Below are 14301 nucleotides of genomic sequence, written 5' to 3' on the forward strand. Positions count from 1 at the left end.
GCTAAAAAGCTAATAAAGGAAATAAAATGGAACTTTTAAAAGCATTAGATTAAAAGTACTTTTAAAATTATGTAAAAGTACTTTTATAGTATTGAAAGTACTTTTAAAAGCAGTACACCTAACTCTTACTGAGGATATCGTTTATAACTGGTTTATAAAACTAATTATTATCAGTCTTCCATCACTGCTGTAACGAATTACCTCAAAAACATAAATGTATTATCTTACACTTCTGTACGTTGACACAGTTCTCACTGGGCTAAAATTAAGATGTCAGCAGGACTGCATTCCTCTCTGAAGTTTATGGGAGAATTTGTTTTATTTTTCCAGCTTCTAGAAACCATGCATCATTTCTTGGCTCTTGAGCCCCTGCCTTCATTTTCAAAGACAGCAACTCTCTGACCCTTTTTCTGGTCATCACATTTATCTCTGACTGACTACAGCTAGAAAAGTTTCTCTGGTTTTAAGGGTTTATGCGATCAGATTGGACCACCTTGATAATCTCCCCATATCAAGTCCTTAACCTTAATCACATCTACAAAAGTCTATTTTCCTCATAAAGTAGCATATTCCTAGGTTCTAAGGATTAGGATTAGGATCTGCACATCTTTGGGAGCCATTATTCTGCCTACCACAATTGGCAAGGTAGTAGGACACAAACACAGGCCCAAGTCTAGAAATAGAACTAAGCCAATAGCTGGCTTGGTGATTGGATCTGCAATATCACCAAAATTGTATCAGTGTAGAGGCACCAAAATACATTAAAACACTTGGTTCTCACTGGCGACCTGGAGCCTATGTGGAAACAAAAAAAAACCACTTATTAGAGAGGATCAAGCAGAGAAGGAGATAAAAGGGGGAAAGAAACTACCATTCAAAATGAGGCTAAAAATCAAAATACTAGGACCACATCTAAAGCTCAGAAAGACAACCAGAAAAAATATATAATCAGAATGTTAATATACTGAAGATAAAATTAATTTTATTAAAAAACTGACAAAGAATTTATAATCAATATTTACAGTATTTAAATTGACAAGTGAATCATATCCATGAAAAAAGAATTAAAATCTAAGAAATTCAACTTGCAAAAATAAAACAAAGACATGGTATTATTTAAAAGAAGTAATTACATTTTTAAGTGACACAGAGGTGAAAGTGTGTCCAATGTAAATCTCACAGGAATATAATAAAAGCATGAAGGAAACAATGCAGAAGTAATATTTAAAGAGAGAACTATTCAAAAGAGTAAAATCATAATAGAACTGTAATTGTCAAGGATGAAGAGTCCTAAAAGCTGAAATAAATAACCAATTACCTTTGAGATGAACACAAATTAAACTCACAATGAGCATTGAAATTGCATTACTAAACTAGATAAGGGCAATCCAAGAAAAGAAAATTATAGAATAATTACACTCATGAACACAGATGCAAAAATTCTTTTAAAATATAGCAAACAATAAAATTTAGCACTGTGTTTTTATTTATTTATTTTTTAAGAAGTGTCAGGTAAGAGCATTCGGGATGTTGCAAGTCCTGATTACACAGAAACGTTAATCACATATTATGCGAACCCCAATCATCATGTTCTAATCTGCCCTGCAAAAGGAGGAACATGTACGAATTCTCCCACCTGACGATCAGCACAATGTTCTTAAAAGGACATCATAAACAAACAGGGTTCACCCAAGGAGTGCAAAAATGAAGTGTCTTTAGGAAGTCTATTAAATTTAATATACCACATTAACAGAATAAAAGGGAAATAATATGTACAATTCTCAGTTGTTCACATACAGTAACTCAATAACAAAAGTGATTTGGTAAAATGTAATCTCACTATATTAAAACAAAAAACAAAGCAAACCAACAAAACCATTAGCAAACAAAGAAGGTACTGGAACTTTTCTAATCTGATGTATTATTGGGGTCCAGTCAATAAGATAGATCCCATACCAAGTTGTCCTGTTTAAGGAATTTAACATAAGGAACTAGTTACAGAGGTGTGGAGAGAGTGCAAAGTCCTAAAAGGTGACAGACATTAATGAAGCAGGAAGCTATAACATTCCTAATGTGAGGTACAAAAGGAGGAGGTAATGTAGGTAGATGCCAAGACCTAAGGCTACCAGGCAAGGGCTGGATGTATATAAAGACTCTGGCATGAACGAGGACCATGGAAAAAGGAACTGTCTCTAGGAGATGGAACTCCTGTCAGATACTACCTGAAGAAGCATCAAGAGTAGGAGAGAAACTTCCCAACTTCACTTTTTCTTCCACTCCTGTCTCCTAACAGTGCGTTCTATTGGCCAAACATAGCAGAAACCCAGTTGGGAGTGTCTGGGAGATGTAGTTTGCAAGAAAAAGGCAGAGATCTAAGAACAAAGAGTAATGACCAACATAACTTGATAAGGGATATCTATCAACAAGCCAAATAAACTTTGAAGACATTTCTTTAACATTAGAAACAAGACAAGAATATATTCATCATGACTTCCATTCAACAGCCTATTGGAAGACCTAGAAAAACAAATGAAAAGATAGTAGTAATAGGAAAGGAATATAAAAAACAGCACTTATATCTTGACAATATAATTGTCCACACAGAAAATCCAAGATAATTCTTAAAGCTACTATTCAAATTAATGACAGAGTTAGGGATTGCTGAATATATAATAAAGTCAATGAACAAAAATAGGCCTTCTGGGGGGTATGGCTAATGCATACAAAAAAAATTAGAAAGAATAAATAAGACCTAGAATTTGCTAGCACAACAGGGTGATGATATTAAAAATAATTGAATTGCTCTTCTTAAAATAACTAAAAGGATATTAATATAAATGCTTGAGGTGATGGATACCCATTTATCCTGATGTGATTATTACACATTGCATGCCTGCATCAAAATATCTCATGTAGCCCATAAATATATATACCTACTATGTACCCACAAAAGATAAAATTTTTAAAAAACAGCCCTTCTATTACCATTAACAAGCAATTACAAAATGTAAAAGGAAAAGATACCATTCTCTATAGCAATACATCAAAGGGTACTTAAAATTAACACAAACTATGCAAGACTTTTATAGAGAACTTTAGAAGACATTATTGAAGATCTGATTAAAAGAATAGTGATACTATATTTATGAATCTCAGGGATCAACACCTTAAAAATGTCAAACGTCCCCAAGTTAATATAAAAGTTTAATGTAATTCCAATCAAAATCCTAACAAGGTCTTCCATGCAATTTGATAAGTTTACCCTAAGAAAATATGAAAGATCAAATCAGCAAAAATAATGAAGAAAAAGATTAATGAATAAGAACTAAAGACCAGATATGAAGACATTTATTGTTAGGTTTTGTCATTCAAACTAGGAGAGCATTGGCAGAGATAAACTAGCAGACCAGGAACAGAATAGAATCCAGCAAATAGACACAAGAATATGTAGACTAGATATATGACAGAAGTGGCATTGCCAATAATTCAGTAAATGGGGCTATGATAATTGGTTATCCAAAGGTAAAACATTAAATAATATGCCTATCCTATGCCATACTCCAAAATAAATCCCAAGGAATTAAAGCCAAAAAGTTAAAAACAAAATTTTTTAATGTTTAAAAGAGAATATAGAATATGTTTATAACCTTGTTATAAAAAAGAATTTCTTAAACAATACAAATTACATAAACCACAAAGGAAGATATTAATAAAGTGGACTTTAATACAGCAAAGGGTAAAGTCTGAAAGAAGGTATTTGCAACACGTCACTGAAAAACAACTAGTACCTAGAATAAATGCAAGAATTCCTGAAAATTAATAAGAATAATGTTCACAACCAAATTTTAAAATAGGTATGGAATTGGAACATATTCAAGTCGCAGAATAGGAAATCTAGATGGCTAACAAACATATGAGAAGATAATCAAACTGACCAACAACCAGAAAAACACAAAATAAAAGAGTAACATTTACCATTTCCCACCCATAAAATTAAGGAAAACATGGCGACCTGCCAATACCAAGGTTTGGCAAGTATGTTGAGAAGCAATCACAGAATTATAAAATTGGTGCAAATACCTTGAGAAGCAACTTGTCAATATCTAATAAAGTTGGTTTACATACCCCGCATAACAAACTACTCTAATAGCCAGTGATGTAAAGCAGTAATTATGCTCACAGCTCAGTTAGAAAATGGATGAATGTTACTATATAGTCATATAAAGGCCTACTATGTACTTTAAGTGAATGAGCTAAAGCTATATGTATCAACATAAATAAATCTCCAACATATATTTGGAGGGAAATAAGTTGCAAAAGAACTGTATTTAATATAATACCATTTATATAAATTATAGAACCGTGAAAAACAGTGTTCCAGGTTGCTTAAGATTAAATACTTGCATGGTAAAAAGTCATGCACAAGAGAAATAAACACTAAATTCAGGATAATGGTTACCTTTGAAGAAGAAACAAGAAAAATAAAACTAAAGAAGGGCATACCGGGTATAGGGGATCTTAACCCTACAATGTTTAATTTATTTCTTTATGATGTTTTTGAAAAAAAGATAGCTGAAGAAAACATGCCAGTATCTTAAGATTTGTTAAAGCTTAGTTATATATGTACATCAGCTCATAATATTATTTTGTAAATTTGAAATATTTCTTAATTTTAAAAAAGAACTAAGATATATAAGTATAGCCTACAACTAAAATGCTAAAAACTTATACATACTCAGGTAACAAGAGCTTTACAAGAATATGAGAAAATGTAAGCAGAGCTATTGGGGGAATATTTTGCCATTTTAATTTTCATTGGTGTTGTTATAATACATTTTTACAATAAATAGTTATATAAAAGATCTACAGAACTTAGACGGGTAAACTGAAAAATGTTAAAAGATCATTGGGGTTCACGGTTGTTTTGGTTTTTATCCTCCCCTAAAAATATTTAATCGAAATATAATACATTGTAGTAGATTTAGCTCAATTTTAGATAATACTTTATCTGATCAATTAAGTAATCAACATAGATTAGTCTAAGTAGAAGACAATCTTTTTTAAAAACATCTGCAATATATTATATCTTTTTTGATTGGACTACCTATACATACTCTTTAGTCTATAATCTACAGATGCAGTCTTTTTTCCATAGAATATTAAATAAAATGTTAAATTTGAACCAAATATGGCAAGAGCATTTTCATGGCCCTGTGTGTTTATTATAATAGCCTGTCAGACAAGCAGATTAGCTGACACAAAAACACCACTTCCAGAAAAGTTATTTTGGGAAAGCCCATGGATATTCTGATGGTTTCAAATTCCACAGTAGTCCCTCTAGACAGTTAATCAGCAACATATTCTATGTCACTCCTTCAGGCATCTGTGCTAGAACCTGTATCAGCCAAAAGTCTATTTGCTTATATAAAAACCTAAGGAATAGTTTGAGGTCACGCTGGGAAAACTCAGAGCCAATAAATTCAGCCCCACTGTACTTATGTCATGGCCTGCAGATGATGGTGCTGGCCCGAGGTGCCCATTTACGGTCCAACTGTACAATAGACATATGAGAAAACACCGCAAAACTTAAAAATACCCATTCTGTTATGTGTTTTCTTATGACACTGTCACCACACTTGGAAGAGTCAACCATATTTTCAAGAGGAGACTGGCTTGGCTTGAGACAAGAACTGGGTGTGCCCAGCAGCACCAGGCTGCCACCAGATGGGAAGCCGTAGTTGACTTCAGAAAAATATGTATCAGGAGTCAAGTATAACCCCAGCCACAGAGTGAGGTTCAGGGGCACAGCTTAAAGCCCTAGTGATATAGTAGACTGAGAAGAAAAACGCCGGAACACAGGAGAAAAATAAATTTAGCAACAACCAGTTTGTAAGGCAGGACCTGGGGCACAGGGATCAAGTCATTCAGGTTATCAATTGTGAAATAGACCTTTACTGAGGGCCACTGTGTGCCAGGCTCTGTGCTGGGTGCTGGACACAAGGACCTACTTTTTTTTTTTTTAACCAGGGCCTAAGAATTACTATACTTCTATATGCAGGTAAGGTTATTCAAAGTCTACAAGATATTGGTAACAGAGATTGTTGCTGGTGAATTAAAGGTAAGAATTAGGCACTAGTGAAAAAAAAACAGGTATATTTTACCTTTGCAATCTTCAGTAATACTTCACTTTATTACTATGAGCTTATATTAGTTTAAGCGTAATTGATAATTACATCGTTTCTTTAAAATAAAATGATTGCTACACAATCACATTTTCAGATGTGTGAACTGAGGCCTAGAGACATGAAGTGACATAAAAAATTAGTGCTACAGCCAATGGTAGAACTTGGGCTCCCTTGTTCCAACTAGTGTTTTGTTTTATGTTTTTTGTGTTTGTTCTGTTTATGTTTACACCTTTTGATTAAGATATATACTGTAAATATAAATATATTCAACTGGATGTGGGCAGATTCCAGGAAACATTTTCTTAAATTTTGAGAATTAAGGAAGGAAAGAAACTATTTGATCTATTATAAATTACTTTTAAGGCATATTTTCATAATGTTCTATTTTAAAGACCAAACACCTGTGTTGGTTTTAATAATCACATTTATGTCTGAATTCTATATAATACTACAAAGTAATGGGAACAGCATGCAGCCAATATTGCAGAAACATATTATTTAAGATTTGGTAGAGAGCTTCCATTTTATAAGAACACAACAACATTAAAGCCTTGCTCAAGAAAAATTTGTTCAAGCTTCTTCAAAAATTGTCTCTAAAATGTCAGAAACAAGGCTAATTTACCAAGTCCTGCTGTCCAGCTGGGACTTTGCATCATTCTTTCCCGTCATGTTGTTCCTGAGCCACATCAACCTTCACTCTCCCACTGTGTTTGCCACTAGATTTCCTCAGCTGATTTCAGTCAATAATGATTGCATTCAAGGAGCCCGGCCCACATGCAGCTTTCAGGAATACTTACTGATTTGACATTCTCGTTTTTGCTTTTGCTTTAAATCCTCAGCCTTAATTTGTCTATGTTTTTATCTTCTATCTAATCTTATTTCTTGATGATTACATTTAGTCAGATAAAATTGTAATTTGATAGGCTGTATTTAAGATTCACAAAAATGTCGTTACATTTTTCTTTCCATTTTTCTTTTACTTAATGTTGGTCAAAATTAAGTGGCAGCTGGGTGCGGTGGCTCACACCTGTAATCCCAGCACTTTGGGAGGCTGAGGCAGGCGGATCACCTGAGGTCAGGCATTCAAGAGTAGCCTGGCCAACGTGGTGAAACCCTGTCTCTACTAAAAATACAAAAATTAGCTGAGTGTGGTAGCACACACCTGTAATCCCAGCTATCACTTGAGAATCACTTGAACCTGGGAGGGGGAGGTTGCAGTGAGCGGAGATGATACCACTGCACTCCAGCCTGGGAGACAAAGCAAGACTCCGTTTCCCTCTGCCCAAAAAAAATTAAGTGGGGATACTGGAAATGACTAAAATGTATAGACTCCTAGATTCAATGCAGGCAATCAGGAAAACTCCTAGCAAGGGCATGAGATGACATCAAGGGAGCATGGCAAGAGGCAACAAGTGGGAAATCCAGCAAGTGGGTAAGGTTCAGTATTCAGAAGCAGGAAATAGAATAAGCAATGGACAAGAAAGGAAGGCTGTCAGAGAGGTCCAGTAGCAATCACACTAAAGATATGAGTAATATCTAGGAAATAATGATTATCAATGTTCACTGCCTATCTGATGTCTGTTTCCACTCCCTTTCTTTGCCAAAAGAAAAAAGAAAGAAAGAAAAGGAAGAGGGGAAGGAAGAAGAGAATTAGGAGAAAGAAGGAAGAAAAAAGAAGAAAGGTAGGAAATAAATAAGCGTTGTCTCAATAGTGATGTCCCAGGTAAATGTTTTTATTTTTCAGCCTTTCTTATAGCAAGACATGGTTGTGTGGCACTGACTGCCTGGAAAATTGCATTAAAGGCCCAAATTCTTCACTCTTCCTGTGGCCATGTGGTTTGTCATGGAAATTTGCTGTGCTCTCCAACTCTGACTCTGAGTTCATCCATGTAATTTGTTTTGGCCAACAGAATGATCCTTGCCAATTCTAAGCCTTGGCTTTCAAGAGGTTTCAAGAGGCTTTGCATACATATATTTGCTTAATCTTGCACCTCTGCTCTGCTGGGATAGTCTCCCGGTTCCAGGAAGAGGAAAAGAAAACGATGATGCAGAGCTGACACTTGAATAAAGGTGCCTCAACCAAACCCAGCTTCATCCAGCCTACAGCACAGTTTCAGCTAACGTGCAAATGCTTAAGGGAGCTCAGCAGAACTCAGCAGACCCACTCCCATTAGCTCGGCCCTGATTAGCTGAATCCCAGATCATGATGTATAAGTGTTTATTGTTGTATGCTATCAAAGCTTTGTAGTTGTTTGTTATGCATCAAAAACTAACTAATATACTGATAAATAAGACACATAGAAATCTGATAGCAGAGGAAGGAGAGATATTTTTGTTCCCTAAAACAAGAGTACTGCATTTACTCTTTCCTCATTTCGCTGCCTTAAATCAGACTTAATATCTGAAGGTGCAACAGTCATCTTGTGATCAAGTGTATATAAATAAAGATGCTAAAGATGGTGGGGTAAAAAGACAGAAAAGCTCTGGTCTCTGATGGCATTGTGATGCAATGTACAAGTCCTGGTTTATCTAATTCCGGATTAGGTATGAGAAATGGAGTATAAAACTCTGATTTGTTAAGCTACTGTATTCAAAGTTTCTGTTATAGATAGCAAAAAAACATCCTTAACACAAGAATCAAAGTGTGACTCCATTTCTGGATGGGGCATATGGTGGAAACAAACAGAAATATACTAGTGAGTGAAAACAAATAGCAAAGGATAGAACAAGGACCAGAGGAGACCTGATATCAGACCACAGTTCCTACTGTTTTAGAATTCATCATTTCCAGTTCATAGTGATGGGACTGAGCCCAGAGAAAGGGAAGAGTGAAGCACAACTGTAGAATCCTACAGAAATAGGGACACAAACAAATAATTATATTAACATTATCAGGTTTAATTTGATCAATTGGCCACACGTTTTAGGACCTTAGGCTATTTGGAACCTCAACCTTTTTCATTTCTTCTTTTAAAAACGTTTCATTACTCTTTTTTTCCCTAATACTTTTTCTTTCCCTTGTTCTTTTGATATCTGTATCCCTTTGAATTAGCATTGTTTTCATGGCTTTTTTAAAATCTGTCAGTCCCATTATCTGTTAAATACAACCCTTTGTGCAATGAAATATGTACTTTTACAAATAGAATTTAATTATTTAAAGTAGCACAGAAATGGCATAGCATGTTTTCATGACAAATTGTAAAAACTGAATAATAACTTATAGTAACCAAAGAAAAGATAAATTCTTCCTAAAACCAGCTGAAATTTCACATAAAATCTTTCTGTGATTTATAGCACAAAAGAATTGTTATGAGTTTCTTCAAGCAATTTTAGAAAACCAATGTGGTATAAATGTGTGAAAATACAAGTCAAATGTGGGCAAACATTTGAGAAATAACACAATGTAAAGCCTTTCCTGTCCCTTTTGCCAACATACTTTCCTGTAACTGGCTTGCCCTCAGGCTACTGGACAAGTAGCTCCGACTTTCAAAAACTATACTAGTTCTCCAACCTGCCAGATGATTTAATAATGTTCTCTCTAAACGTGGTTAATGTACAATAAGACAAAGAGTTGATATGCAGATCCTTTTGTTGTTGTTGTTATTCAAACCTAATGTTTGGGATTTCATTAACACAAACAGAAGAATATATTGAATATGCTCTGTGTGTTCACATTTGAGCCACGGCAGGAAAGAAAAACAGCAACGTCCATGTGATTTCTTCTTGCTGCCTTGGGACATTGGGGCCTTTGAGGATAATAACATGATAAATATAGGATAACTCTAATGGGTATAGAATTGAATTTCTACACAGTTAAATGGATGTATCAATTAGGTTTCTTTGGCTGCAGGCAACAGGAAGTAATTCTTGGTAACTTGTTCGGGGAGAAAGATACTAAAAATCTATGAGGATAGGCCAGGCATGGTGGCTCAGGCCTGTAATCCCAGCATTTTGGGAGGCCGAGGCCAAGAGTTCACAACCCACCTTGCCAACATTGTGAAACCTCGTCTCTACTAAAAATACAGAATTAGACGAGCGCAGTGGTGCATGCCTATAATCTCAGCTACTCAGGAGGCTGAGGCAGGAAAATCACTTGAACCCGGGAGGTGGAGGTTGTAGTGAGCTGAGATGGCATCATTGCACTCCTGCCTGGGAGACAGACTGAGTGAGACTCTGTCTTAAAAAAAAAAAGTCTATAAGGATAGTTAAAAAAATGGAATAAAAGCTACATAGAACAAGGCTTCAGGAAGGGCAGGAACTGAGGAAGCTCCAGGGATCTTAGTAACAGTAATTAATATGCTATTTCTTGAGAGTATAAGTACCAAGTATAAATCAGTTCCAACTGGTTGTTCAGGAAAACAGCATCCAATGCCTAGGGGAAGACTAAGGTACCACTCGCAAAAGGATTGAGGGAGTTTCCCCAAAGGAAAGTTAAGGACTATTTCAAAAATAACAACCCAAGAATGTTGAGCAAAATCAAGAATGTCACCATAATGAAAAAATTACAAAGGCCCAGATTTCCCGAGGTACCAGTTAGGAGAACAGAATGTTACAGAGAGATCTAAGATCAAAACAGAGTTTTTTTTTTTTTTTTTTTTTTTGAGTCTCGCTCTGTTGTCCAGGCTGGAGTGCAGTGGGCAATCTGGGGGCTCACTGAAACCTATGGCTCCCTAGTTCAAGCGATTCTCCTTCCTCAGCCTCCCGAGTAGCTGGGATTACTGGGCATGTGCCACCATGCCTGGCTAATTTTTGTATTTTTAGTAGAGACAGGGTTTCACCATGTTGGCCAAGCTGATCTCGAACTCCTCACCTCAAATGATCTACCCACCTCAGCTTCCAAAAGTACTGGGGTTGCAGGTGTGAGCCACTGTGCCTGGCCAGGAGTTTGCATTCTATTCAAGGAATTCACCTACTTTATTCCTCCTGATATAAAGGACAGGAAGTAATATGTGTAAAAGAATTTCCAATTTCAAAATTAGCATAAATCATCTGCATCTCTAGAGAGGAAAGGGATACAGTGAAGCTTCTGCAATTGTTCTTCCTTGGAAGTACAATACTGGTTTTTAAAACTTTTCTCCTTTGAATACAGAATGGTCATATAACTTTCACATTGGAAATGGATAGTTTTATTATATCATCTATATCATAAGACAATTTCTAAACCTTTATTATAAGTATAAGCTAAAATGCAAAATGGGCTGCATTTTATAAAAGCAAAGTTATTATTGCATTTCATTAAACTGATGGGAGATAATTAAATGCAGAGAGTAGCACAATTAGAATAAATTAATAATTGTTTTAATATTCTTCTGGATCCAAATCAGTATTTCCATATAATAACAGTGGAATGCACAATCAGGTATTAAATGCTAAGTCAATTAATCATGTTAAAGGTGTTGATTTAAATGCCGAAAGAATTAACATGACCTTTCATTTATCAAGAACTGCTGGCATTTTGAAAAGATTTAGAAAACACTGTTTTGAAAATGCTACAAGACTCTTACGAATCATTTGAACTTGTTTCTTTTAAAGATAGTCTTCTCCTCTAATGAAACATTGCAGAAAGAGCTAAATGTTTTTATGGCGGAACATTTAAGCATCCCTCCAAATTGAATCATGTTAACAGTCAAAAGCTGTTTTGAAGATGGACTCTGTGTCTGTGTATGTGTGTGTGTGTGTGTGTGTGTGTGTGTATAAGTGTCTCAACTACAACATAACTTAAAATTCTGTTACATCTGCACATAAACTTCAAGGGAGGGAAGAAGTTTCACCAGAAACCTACTTTTTCGGAAATGTTTAAGAGCTAACTCATCCTAAGGTGGCAAAAGTGAAATGAGCAGGGCCATGGCAGGCATGATTCTAAGGCAGCCCCTGAAGACTGTCTGCCCTGATTCTTGGACCTCTGAGTACAATGAGCTAACACGTCTGGATTATGTTATCTTATTCGGCAAAGGGATTCTGTAGAGATAAAGTTACTACTCAGTTGACTTTGAGTTAATCAAATGCAAAGTTATTCGAGTGGGCCTAATCTAATCACACAAACCCTTGAGAAGCAAAAAAATTTGTTTGGCTGGTGGCAGAAAAAGAAATCAGAGAGTCAAAGCACAAAAAGAAATCTATACACGATTGCCAGCTGTGAGGATGGAGGGGCCATGGTCAAAAACTGGAGGGAGACCATGAGGAGTGACAGTGACCCCTGGTGGACAGCCAACAAGGGAGTGTGGATCTCAGTCCTACAGTCACAAGGATGCTAAATTCTGCCAACAATTTGAATGATCTTAGAAGCAGATTCTTCCTCAAAGCTTGCAGATATCAGCCCAGCCTGGCTTATCTTTGTTTTGGCCTTGTGAGACCTATGCAGAGAACCCAGTCCAGGGTGCCTAGATCTATAGAACTGTGAAATAATAAATGAGCATTGTTTTAAGTTGCTGAATTTGTGGTAATTTGTTATACAACAATTGAAACTTGTACATGGGCATAAAGTGAAAGTGTTCTTTATCAAAGAGGATGGCATGAGACTGTCATTTCAGTTTGTCTCCCAGTGCAAATGAGTCTCTGGATTCCTGTTTGAGTCCTATGGAGAAAAGGAGGATATTTGGGGTTAAATAGCTGCTGACACCATTACATGGTATAGATAGGACAAACATAAGCCAAAAAACTGAACTGTTTTGCATACAATGTGCCATAAAATAATCCATGAAAAAAGTTGGAAGAGGGATGAAACAAGATTACCAAATTTTTGATAACAGTTTAATATATGTTTAAAGTTTCTGTATGATAACATGATATATTTTCCATATAACATATTTCTATAAAGAATATAAATTTGAACATCAAAAAAATTATGACTATGATAGATAGAAACATATCAAGTATATAAAAATTCATGAGTTCATAATAAAACTCCAAAATCCTTGCCTAACAATTTTTAGAGGTTGTTAGGACACGATTTTTTTTTTTTTTCAGAAAACTGAAATCAGTGAAATAATTAGCATTTATCTTTTCTGTAACAACTATTCAGAGGGATCAAAAAGTTGATAAGGGATGGGTTCTCCTCTGTAAAATAATATCTATTAGAAAAGAAACACTTTTGCACCCCTAATAATTAATATTATAGTATCCATTAATGGCTGCTAATATTACTGATAAGGATCTTTATGATGACTGGATAGGCAGAGAATACCTGAATCCATCAGTGGATCCTAAGATCACGAAGACAGAAAGAACTACCTTTGTATTACAAACCTAGCCCCACTTATGTATTAATCTTGCAAAAACTTAAAATTACCTGAAGCCCATCAACAGTAGAATGTATAAATAAATTATGGCATAGTGATACAACAAAGTATTACATAACAATGACAATGAATAAACTACAACTATGTGTAACAGTACAGATGAATCTCACCGACATAACGTCAGCAAGAAAAAAAGAGCCAAAGAAAAATAAATACCACATGATTCCATGTATATAAAATTCAAGAACAGGAGAAACTAATCTCTTATGTTAGAAGCCAGGATAATGGTTATCTTGGGGAAAGGAGTTAGAACTGGAAGAGGGCCCAAGGAGGCCTCCGGGATGCTACTAATATTCTGTTTTATGTTTTGGGTGTGAAAAATCATCAAACTATATGATTTCTTGCCTTGAAATCAAGAAAAATGTCAAATATTAAGGGAACTCCTGAAAATTAGAACTTACAAAAAATGTAGAACTTCCATATGGATAGAGGTGAAAATAGAATGATTGGCCAACCCATTAAGAAGTAGAGAAGAAAACATCAAGGAATGGAAAGGATGGTTAATTGAGCACAAAAAAAAAGAAATGACAAAATAAGTCCAAAGTTACCAGTAATTCCCCCCAAAAGTGAATGCTTTAAATTTACCTCATAAAAGGCAGAAATTCTCAGATATTGTACTGTTTATATGATATAAAGACTCATTTAAACAAAATAACACAAAATATTTAAGATTCCAAGTGCAATAAAAACCAACAAGGAAATATTAGTTAAAAAAAATCTGATATACTAGTATTTTTAATAGCAAAAAAAGTAGATTTCAAAATATTGAAAACGACAAAAAGGAGTATTTCAAATTTATGAAGGGAATAATTCACCAA

At 35.1% G+C, this 14301-nt stretch overlaps 1 non-coding gene across 1 annotated transcript; it reads right to left on the reverse strand.

Moving 5' to 3' along the window:
* Window positions 1-1507: 1507 nt before the first annotated feature.
* On the reverse strand, window positions 1508-1643 carry LOC115837406. The gene has a single exon (XR_004032449.1). It is a non-coding gene; the product is annotated as a U8 small nucleolar RNA (small nucleolar RNA).
* Window positions 1644-14301: the final 12658 nt, after the last annotated feature.

Source organism: Nomascus leucogenys, chromosome 11, assembly GCF_006542625.1.
Source record: "Nomascus leucogenys isolate Asia chromosome 11, Asia_NLE_v1, whole genome shotgun sequence".
NCBI classification, from domain to species: Eukaryota; Metazoa; Chordata; class Mammalia; order Primates; family Hylobatidae; genus Nomascus; species Nomascus leucogenys.